Below are 10402 nucleotides of genomic sequence, written 5' to 3' on the forward strand. Positions count from 1 at the left end.
TCCCAGCAAGTCCAGGTGTTCCACCCAGAAACTCTCCAAATCTCATTGATGAGGAGTTTTTATAGAGCTCTGTCTTCAGCCCCGCCTCCCCTTCTCAGACGTTGGTGGGGAGGCTGAGAGTCTCAACCCTCTGATCACTTGGTCTTTGTGGTGACCAGCCCTATCCCATAGCCATCTAGGGGTCCCACCCTAAGTCACCTCATTAGCATAAACTCGGGTGTGATTGAAAGGGGCTTTTTATGGATAACAACAAAAAAGACACTCCTATCACTCAGGAAACTCCAAGGGTTTTAGGAGCTCTGTACCAGGAACCGTGGGCAAAGGTCAAATATAGTTTTGTATTATACCACACCCAGCAATTCCACTCCTAGATATACACCCAAGAGAAATGAAAACATACATCCACACAAAAATTTCTACATGAATGTTTAGAGCAGCATTATCCATAATAGCCAAAAAATAGAAACAACCCAAATGTCTACCAACTGATGAATGTGATAAACAAAATATGATATATTCATATAATGGGATATTATTTGACAATAAAAAGGAGTGAAGTTCTGATAAGTGCTATAAGATCACCCTTGAAAACATTATGTGAAGAGAATGAAGCCAGCCACGCAAAAAACACATATCATATGCTTCTATTTATATGAAATGTATAGAGACAGAAGGTAGATTAGTGGTTGCCAGGGGCTGGGAGGGTTGGGAGGAATGGAGAGTGACTGCTAATGGGTACAGCGTTTCTCTTTGGGGTGATAAAAATGTTCTAAAATCAGATTGTGGTGATAGTTGCACAACTCTGTGAATACACTAAAAAATATTGACTTGCACACTTTAAATGAGTAAACTGTATGGTATGTGAATTATATCTCAATAAAGCTGTTTTTACAAAGTTGAACAACTTGGCCAAGAGCAAACCATTATTAGTAAATAGCTGAGTGGGGACTTGAACCCAGGTCCTATCTGCCCACTCTCTTTCTGTCTGTTTGACTTTGTGTCTCAAATACGCTAATATATTTATTTATCTCCAAAAACAGTGTGTAGAGAAAAATGCATCATAATATGCATTACATATATAACAATGTTTTATAGTCCACCTTTTTTTAACTTTAAAATAGCTTGTGAGCATTTTTACATCTCATGACATAGTCTTCTACAACATAAAATTTTAATGGCTATGTAGTATCCCATTGCATGGCTGCGCCTTAATTTATTCAACCAAGTCCTTATTATTTGCATGGTTTCTAATGTAGAGCTATTATCAAACCCACTGCTATCCACAGGCTGGTGGGCTTTTTATTTTTGACAACATCTATGGCCTTTTTTCAATTATCAGTGTAGTGTCTCTCTCTGTTTTTTAACTTCCTGCTAAAGCACAATGCGCATATATAAAAGTGCACATATCCTAAGTGTACGGGGGACATATTGCACAAACTGAGCACAGCTGTGTAACCAGCAGCCAGCTCAAGAAACAGAACATGACCAGCACTTCAGAAGTCCCCTTCGTGACCCCTGCCCACCAGGTCTTTTTTCTTTTTCAATTCAATTTCAGCTGGCAATACATCAAATTGGCAAATCCAACATCCTCCTTTGGAGCAGAGCCAGTAAAGATGTCACAGATTGCCACTTCACGTGCACTCGTGTCTCTCTGTTCTGTTTGTGCCTTGGCTCTCCCGCTTTCAATGCTCTGGCATCTGGTAACCTTAACCCTCACCTGAGCATCAACTCTACCTTGAGTTTCCAGCTTTTGGGTAGCTTTAGTAGCTGAGTGTGCAGCTGACAAGTTGGGTTGGCATGGGTGAGCGGCATGACCAGGCTTGTGGTGACCTCTCCCCGGCCCTACATATTTGACAAGGCCTGTAAGAAGGGCCTAGGCAGTTGAGACCAAGGGCCAGATGTTCTAAACTAGTGGATCTCAAACTTGGATGCGTATTGGAATCCCTGGGGAGCTTTAAAATGTAATGATGCCCGGGATCCACCCCCAGAGATTCTGGTTTAATTGGGCCAAGGGCTGAGCAAAGTGATTTTTCTAAAATACTCAAGTGATTCCAACGTGCGTCCAAGGCTGAGAACCCGTGCTCTAAACTCAGATTCTCTTTGGCTCTTGTGAGTGTGCGGCTCAGTGTCAACATTAGCTGAGGATTAAATGCCGCGTCTCATTGACTCCATAATATTTTTGCAATTCACATCAACTACTATTTGGCTTTTCTTAGAGGGTTTGTGCAACCCTATTTTGGCAACATTCCGCTCTCTCCATAAATTGAACTGACAATCTCTAAGATGCTTGTGGGTATACCGGGTCATTGAGCCTGAATGGGAATTAGGATGTCTTAAAACGATAATGAGTTACAAAAGCCATTCCTTAAGCATATTTGATGTGCTGTCTTATGTCTCCTGCACATGATGTACCTTGATAAAACAGCATGCTTACTGGAAGAAATGATGGTTTCAGATGTGTCGATTACACAAGGGAGATTTGCAAAGCCATGTTGCCTGATTCATCTGAATTGTTCTCTGCAGAAGACACAAGCCTTTAGAAGGGCATTCTGCAGGCAGGGGGCACTTTCCCAAACAGAGGCCCAGACAGCATACGTGAAAGATTAAAGAAGGTTTCTTTTGTAAGTTACCTTCAAGGGGGAAGAGGAAATGTCTGGTGTATGAGCCAAAACAAATGGGCTAAGCAGAAATCAGACCCTTAAAGTAGGAAGGGAGTTTGAGCAAAGCAAGAAGAGAGATGAGTCTGGGGTAAGTTGGTGCTTCCAGGGCATGAAAGGTGTGTGGCTGATCCCTAAAGAGGCGACGACCAGCTAGTTTACCTGGTAGGGCTTTGGGCTAAGGGAAGCAGAGCTTCCTAGGGACTGAGACACAGGAAACACTGGAAAGTGTCGTCTGTGTTAGACAGGGTAATAAAGAGTGAAGGCAAAAGCACAGACATGGAAACACCTCCTGATTCCTGGAGAAATGGCAGGCCCTCTCCAGTTTCACTCTCCTAAATGTTTGCATGAGAATGCTGGTGCGTGGGCTGGGGTTCCCAGGAACCCCATGGTGTCCTGAGGAGCGGTGGGTGGATCCTGGCCAGGAGGTCTGCTCCAACAGAGCTCAGAGCTGATGATACACTTGCCCACGTGATTTCAAAGCAGTGGTGGGTTCTGTCTTGTATTTATACAACCAACAGAAAGAATCTATTTTAGAGAAAACAGGCAAAGAAGAGAGTTGAGGGTAGCAATTTTGTAGCCTGCTCTGTAATTTAGTCTGGTATTCTCCGCTGAAGGAGAAAATAGTCCCCGTGTTAACGGACAGTGGAGGATGACAGAAGGAAGGATCAAGCAATTTGGACCCTGGTCCAAGAATTTTCAATGTGTTGGGAAGGGAGGAAAAACTTTTAACTTTTTTTCTCCACTTTAACGTCATAGAAAGACATAGGTTATTTGCAGAGGAGACAGGCACACAGGTTAAGATATAGAGGGATAGATAGATAGAAAAATAGTAGGGTGGGCAGTGTAATAATAGATAGGAGGAGAGGAAGTGAGAGTACTGGCCAAGAGTATGGGCTCTGAAGACAGACTGCTGCCTGGGATTGCGTTACAGCCTCCACTGACTAATGTGTGACCTTGCGCAGGTTATGCAACCTCTCTGTGCCCCAGTGTCCTCATTTGGAAAGTGGGATAATAAGAGTGCACACTTCATGGAGCCGGGCACAAAGTAAGCCAATAAAAGTTCATTTTTATTTTATTATTATCATTAGTATAACTTCCCAGGATATTATGAGAGAACAGATGAAAAAATTGTCTACCCCAGCCTAAGGTAGTCAGAGTAAATGACCTCCCAGGCCAGGGGAGGTGGCGGCCTGGGCTGAGTCTCAAATGATGACTAGGAATTGGCGAGAGAGGAGGGCGATGGTATTCCCATTCTAGGCAGAGGGGTGGGGTCTGTGGGTGAGAAACAAGGTGTTTCTAAGGAAGGGTTTTAAGTGATTTGTATTTTTTGAACCACAGTTTTGCTTCCACATTTGCAAAATAGGCGAACACATATATGGAAGTCATAATATTTTTTTTCCAGTCCACAGAAGCTGACTGGAGTGCAAGGAGGTCCGAGAACCTCTTGAGATGGGTCCCAGTCTCCCTGGGCTCTGTAGTCTACAGTTTAGAAATCATCGCTGGAGTCTCTGTATCCTGGACCCAGGCCCTGCTTTCCTTCAACAGGGCTACCCAGATGGAGAGCCACTGAAGGTTTTCAAACAGAGGAACCGTGGTGGAAACGACCATTCAGCACCTATTTCAACCTCCTTTCAGTGTGCCTTTATCCATAGCAGTCTATACACAAATCGAAAAACTACACTGTCCAGACTCCCTGGCAGCTGTGTGATTTCAGTTCCGCCAGTCAGATGCGGTCACGTGAGGCAAATTCAGACCGCCTTCAAGTGGGGAAAGAGGCGTGGTGGGGAGCTTCTGTTTTGCGGGTACAGCTTACAACAGGTCCAGTACAGTTCCAACAGTGGCTTCCTGAATCCCCACATTACATCTGAGGTTGGAGACCCTGGAGCCAGCTACTAGGAGGGCAACTTGCCAATTTGCTCACACAGCTCCTTCCTGAGGGTGGTGGTTTGCCGTCAGCAGAACTGAGTTAGCACTTGTCTGGCACCTGCTGTATCCTGGACCCGGACCCTGCTTTCCGTCCACCTCTAGCCACTGCAGGGTCAACCCCACTCTCCCTGTCTCCTTTCGCCTGCCTGTGGCCTTTCGTTAGAGTCATCTGGTCTCTACCACCGGTTTGGGAAGGGAATCTCTGCCCTGGGGTCTTAGTTACTTTCTTCCCAGAAGGCGCCTGGGCTTCATATGCAAATTTCCCCATGTTCACACCTATGCAATTCTGACCATTCCCTTGCCTTTAAGTTTTTCGTTTGTTTAACCTAAGAAAAAGACAAAAGGAAATTCACCTCCCCAGACACCTTGCCACAAAGTGATGCCACTTTGTAGAAGAGGAGTGGGGTAGTCTTGTGGAGGGCAGATGATGGCGCAGCAGGCGAATGATCTAGGTAAACTAACTGAAATGGAGAGCCAGGGGTTTCCAGGTCATTTATAAAGGAAGCAAGTTGAGGCAAGAGTAAGGGGCTGTCCTCTGAAGTGGGAAGAATAATCTTTCAGGATCTCGAACGGAGCACTTAAAAAGACGTGAGATAAAGAGTAAACTGTAGCACTGACCTGGGGTGGGGTGACCTATAACAGGCCCAGGGGAGTTTCCACCAGTCCTAGACAGAGTCCCCATGTGCATTGTGTGGGCTGTGCTTTACACTCAGACGCCTAGCCCAGAACACTGAGCAGGAGCTGACATCCAGCCCATGCCCCACTTGCCAAGCTGTGGGCCCCATTGTGGGGCTGCATGCTCCTGGAGGAAGGGATGGGCACTTTGTAAATCCACATTAAGGTGTCCCAGGGGCAGCCTTAGTTCCAGGTGATGGGATAGAGAAGAGAGGCCCAGAAGCTGCGGACGTCAAAGCCGTTTCCCTGCAAGGCTGTTCCGCCCCCAGCCACCAAGGCGCAGAGGGCGCTGATGTGTGCAGAGATGTCTGCCCAGCCCTTTCATAGCTCTCCATGAGACAGCAGTTCGCCCTTTTGTTACATAACCCCACAGAGCAGGCAAGGTGGCATTGACTTTGTTATTGTTTCCTCTGCCAAATGTTTTCATGCCATAAACTGCACGTTATGAACTCCGCAATCATTCGTTGGGCTTTGAAAATTGCTTAAGCAAGACTGCTTCATCTTGAGAAAGGGTGTGGGGAGGGCGGGGTGGAGGAGAAGAGGAGGTGACAAAGTCCTCTAGGAATGCAAACTGCCAGTTTCCCTTCTAGAGTGACTAACCACATTTGGTCATTTGTTCCTTGTCCGGGGAACATGTTCAACAAGTATAAAACTGGCTCAGGTTGTTTGGAGAAATGCTTTGAAGGTGGCAGGCCTTCCGCTGTAATAGCAGTGCAGGACGTGCTTTCTGCTGTCTGGAACCACATTCACCAAAAACAGACAACAGGTCAGACCAGAACGAGCTGCTGGGACACCGAGGCCCTCAGCCTGCTATTAACCAGACACAACCTCCAGGAAGGGGGTTGGAGCGGGCAGAGAAGAAGGATGTGCCAGCAATAGCATGGGCACAGTCCCTGTGCACACTGGGGCAAGAAAACAGAAAGTGCACACAACAGAGTGTGGTAGGTAGAACGTTAGCTTTAAGGAGTTTCAACCATAAATGTAAATCGCTAGAAACCACTTTTTGAAAAGCACCAAAGCGAACTAAAATGCAGTGCACCAGCGTGTTTACTCCATCTGTAGCAAATGCTGTGCTCTCCCATTCCCAGTCCTCAGCATTTACCGTTTTCATGCCCAGTGGGCCAACTGCCAACAGTCAGCAACAGCTGCTCTACCCTGAGACTCTCTCTGGACACCAGGGCAGCCCTCAAACAGCGCCCTCGCTTCTCAGGTGGGGTGAGTCGGATGCGTGTGGTCTCTGTGATCATCCAGGGCTCCCCAGCAGGATTATGCTCCAGTGGCCTACAACGGCAACTTGCTTGACAACACACCCTTAAGTGGCTTCTTCCCCTTTTCTAACTTCCCCACTGTCCGACTGCTGTTTCCTGAAATCTCCCAGATCAGCTCCTTGCACTGGAATCCTTATATCAGCGCCTGCTTCTGGGGGAACCCAAACTAAGACACTCTCCCATCTTTATCCATTTAAATAAAATTTGCTCTATTCTCTTGTTTAACAGGTTTAACTTTCCTCTAAACTGTTCCTTCTCAAATTCAACACCAGGTTGTCGTGGCTCCTCCATCCACACAATGCATTTGATGTAGAGGATATCCAAGTTTTAAAAACCCTCTTGTGATTCTAAGGAAGTTTCCCAATTCTTTGGTAGACTGGCGTTGGTTGTAGTAGATATCTGTTCTGGTATCTGAATCATAGACAGCCTTTTCACTTGGTAAATATCTTCTCTGATAGATTATAAGAGTAGGGTCATGTTTTAAATATATTAGGAGAATTTAGAACACAAACTAATTCTCTTGTGAATCCTTTCATAAAACAAGCCCAAATTTATGAATTTTGATGTATTTTGTTTCCTTAAAGTGAACTATACCCATCTTGATTTGAATGGGGCTTCACCTATAGTTTCTTCCCCTTATGCCATTTCTACTAGTGCCATTAGCCTCTTCCCAAGGATGTAGTACAGAACTATCTGAAATAGAATATTGATGGTACAGAGCCTACAGTAAGTGAGTTTTGTTCCACAACTTCACTACCATAATATTTCTTTTTCTATCATTAATTTGTTGAGGGATGCTGAATAAATCATTGCATTCTTCAGTTTTTCCAGCGTATTGATCAATAAATTAATATCTGAAGTTATATGAACAAAAGAAAGGATAGGACTGTATTCCTTTCTTAGAAATAAAATATTAGGACTTATTTCAGTAAAAAAAGCAATGTATATATGTACAAAATTAGAAGAATTAATAAAAGTAGAAGAAAGAGAAGAAAAGCATCTATATTTCTACTACATAAAGAAATTCAGTCTTACATTTTGGTTTCTTTTATTCCAATCTTTCTAGGTACAAATTTTGTGTTTTCATTATCATCATGGCATAAGCACATTCCATGTTACTATCTCTTGTTGGCCATCAGACATCATCTTAATACAACATGAAATTCCAATGAGTAGATATACTATAGTTTACTTATCCAGTTCCCTGTGTTCAGACACTTTCCCCTTATTTTTGCTATTATAATGTCCAGCAAGATTTAGTTTGTGTTACGGTATGTCTCCCCACTCTTTTTTCCCAACAGTTGCTAATCCTCGTTTACGATGGGTCGATCCCACGCTTCATAGATAATGAGTTTCTATACTTTTCCTCCTCCCATATTGAGTGCCTGCTCTGTGCTTGGCATCTAGAAGGGCAACACAGACCTGTAATCCATGAACAGCAGCAACCCAGAAAGAGAGCTCTGCACAGGGTGTGAGAATTCTGCACAGGGTATTAGGAAAGCACAGAAGAGTAAGTCCCTAACTCTAAATAGGGGAGGGTTTTAGAAGCCTGAGTAAGACATTTCCAGACAGATAGCACAGATAAAGAGAAGAAAATAAATCAGGATAATGTGATAGCAATGGGAGGAATGCAGCAACAGTAGACAGGGTGGATAGGGGAGACCTCTCTGAAGAGGTGACATCTGAACTGAGACCTGAATGACAGGAATTTTCCAGCCATTCAAGAACCTGGTAGAAGGGTGTTTAAGGCAAAGCAACAACAAGCACCAAGGAAACTTGCATGATCTTGGTTTGTTGATGGGAATGACGTGAGTGAAAGGGAAAGTAGTAGAGTTGACATCAGGAAATAGGAGAGGAAACTAAAGTGAGTCAAATGAAAGGATTGCAGGGCGGGTTTGAGAGCTCAGCTGATACTGGAGAACACAAATCAGGAGTGGTACCAATGCATAAGGTCGCATGACTTTTTAACACTGCTTAGTAGCAGTAGAAATAGACAAGGCTGATGGTTGGATTGATATATGGTTGGAGGTTGCAGAACAAGTGTAGTAAAAAGACAGGGGGGTAAAAGAATGGAATATGCCAAGGGTGGAGAGTTTGTGGTGTTGTATTCTAAGGGCTAAGCTGGATAAAAGAAGAGTGGAAGATGGGAAGGTTGGGAAGAGGTGTGTGTGACAAATAGAGAGAAAACAGAGGGCTGAGGGATTGAAGGTCTTAAAGGGTTTACAGAGCATATGTGAAAGAAACAAGGTAGACAGAAAGTTAGAAAGACAAAGAGTTTTAGTCAGAGTGAAATACTGAGGTCTAAGAGCGCAGAGTTCAAACAGCTTTGGGTGATGTCAAGGTCCATTGCTGAGGTAAAATGGAGGTGATGGTTGAAGAGGTGATCAGGGAAGTGCAGTGTAAGACAGGGTGTCAGTACTTTATCAAATTAAAAACTTTTATGCTTTGAATGACACCATCAAGAAAGTGAAAAGAAAAATAAGTCAGAGGGAGAAAGTCAAATACCATGTGACCTCACTCATAAGTAGAAGATAAAAACAACGACAAACAAACACATAGCATTGGGGATTGGATTGGTGGTTACCGTAGGGGAAGTGGGGGAGGAGGGAGGGCAAAAGGGGTGACTAAGCTCGCATGTGAGGTGACGGACTATATTTAGTTTTCGGGTGGTGAACATGATGTAATCTACACAGAATTCGAAGTATATTATGATGTACATCCGAAAATAATAATAAAAAAAAGAAAGTGAAAAGAACCCACAGAATGGCATAAAATATTTGCAAATTATTTATGTGATAAGGGATTTGTATCTAAAATATGTAAAGAACTCTTACAATTCAATGATAAAAAGATAACTAAACCAACTAAAAAAATAGGCAAAGAATCTGAATAGATATTTCTCCAAAGATGATATACAAATGGCCAATAAGCATATGAAAAGATGCTTAGCATCCTTAGCCATCAAGGAAATGCAGACCATAAACCACAATGAGATGCTATTCCACACCCACTGGAATGGCAATAATCAGATAATAAGTGTTGGCAAGGGTAAGGAGAAATTGGAACTCTCATACGCTGCTAGAGGGAATGTAAAATGGTGCAGCTGCTGTAGAAATTAGTTTGACAGTTCCTTAAAATGTTAAAATTAGAGTAACCATATGACCCAGCAATTTCACTCCTAGGTATATACCCAAGAGAAATGAAAGTATATGTTGACACAAAAACTTGTACACAAATGTTCAAATGTTTATAGCAGCATTCAATAGGCAAAAGTGGAAACAACCAAATGTCTATCACTTGACAAATGGATAAACAAAATGTGGTATATCCATACAATACTACAACGTGGATGATCTTTGAAAACTTTATGCTAAGTGAATGGAGACAGTCACAAAATACCACATATTATGTGATACACGATTCTATTTATACAAAATGTCCAGAATAGGCAAATCTATAGAGACCCAAAGTAGATTAGTGGTTGCTGAAAGTAGATTAGGGGTTGGGTGTAATGGGGAGTGGCCAGGATTCTCTTAATGAAATAGAACAAAAGAGAACAATAGATTAGAATAGAACAGAACCGAATAGAATAGATCTTTACATCTCAGCTCAGGTGCCATTTCCTCAGGAAGTCTTCCCTAACTAGGTCAAATCCCCCTCTCTGGGAACCTGTCCTTCCGAGCACGTGCACAGCTGAAAGTTTGCATTTATTTGTGTGATGACTGGATGGGTGTTGGGATCCCAGGATGTGGCTACAAATCCTTTGCAGCTCCAGCACTTAGCGCGGTACCTGGCACATAGCAGGTGATTTGCAAATATCTGTTGAAGGAAGCTGGTAAACCCAGGGTCGAAGTTCTAGATGACAAGAACAGA

This window comes from Equus przewalskii, chromosome X (genome assembly GCF_037783145.1).
Source record: "Equus przewalskii isolate Varuska chromosome X, EquPr2, whole genome shotgun sequence".
Taxonomy (NCBI): domain Eukaryota; kingdom Metazoa; phylum Chordata; class Mammalia; order Perissodactyla; family Equidae; genus Equus; species Equus przewalskii.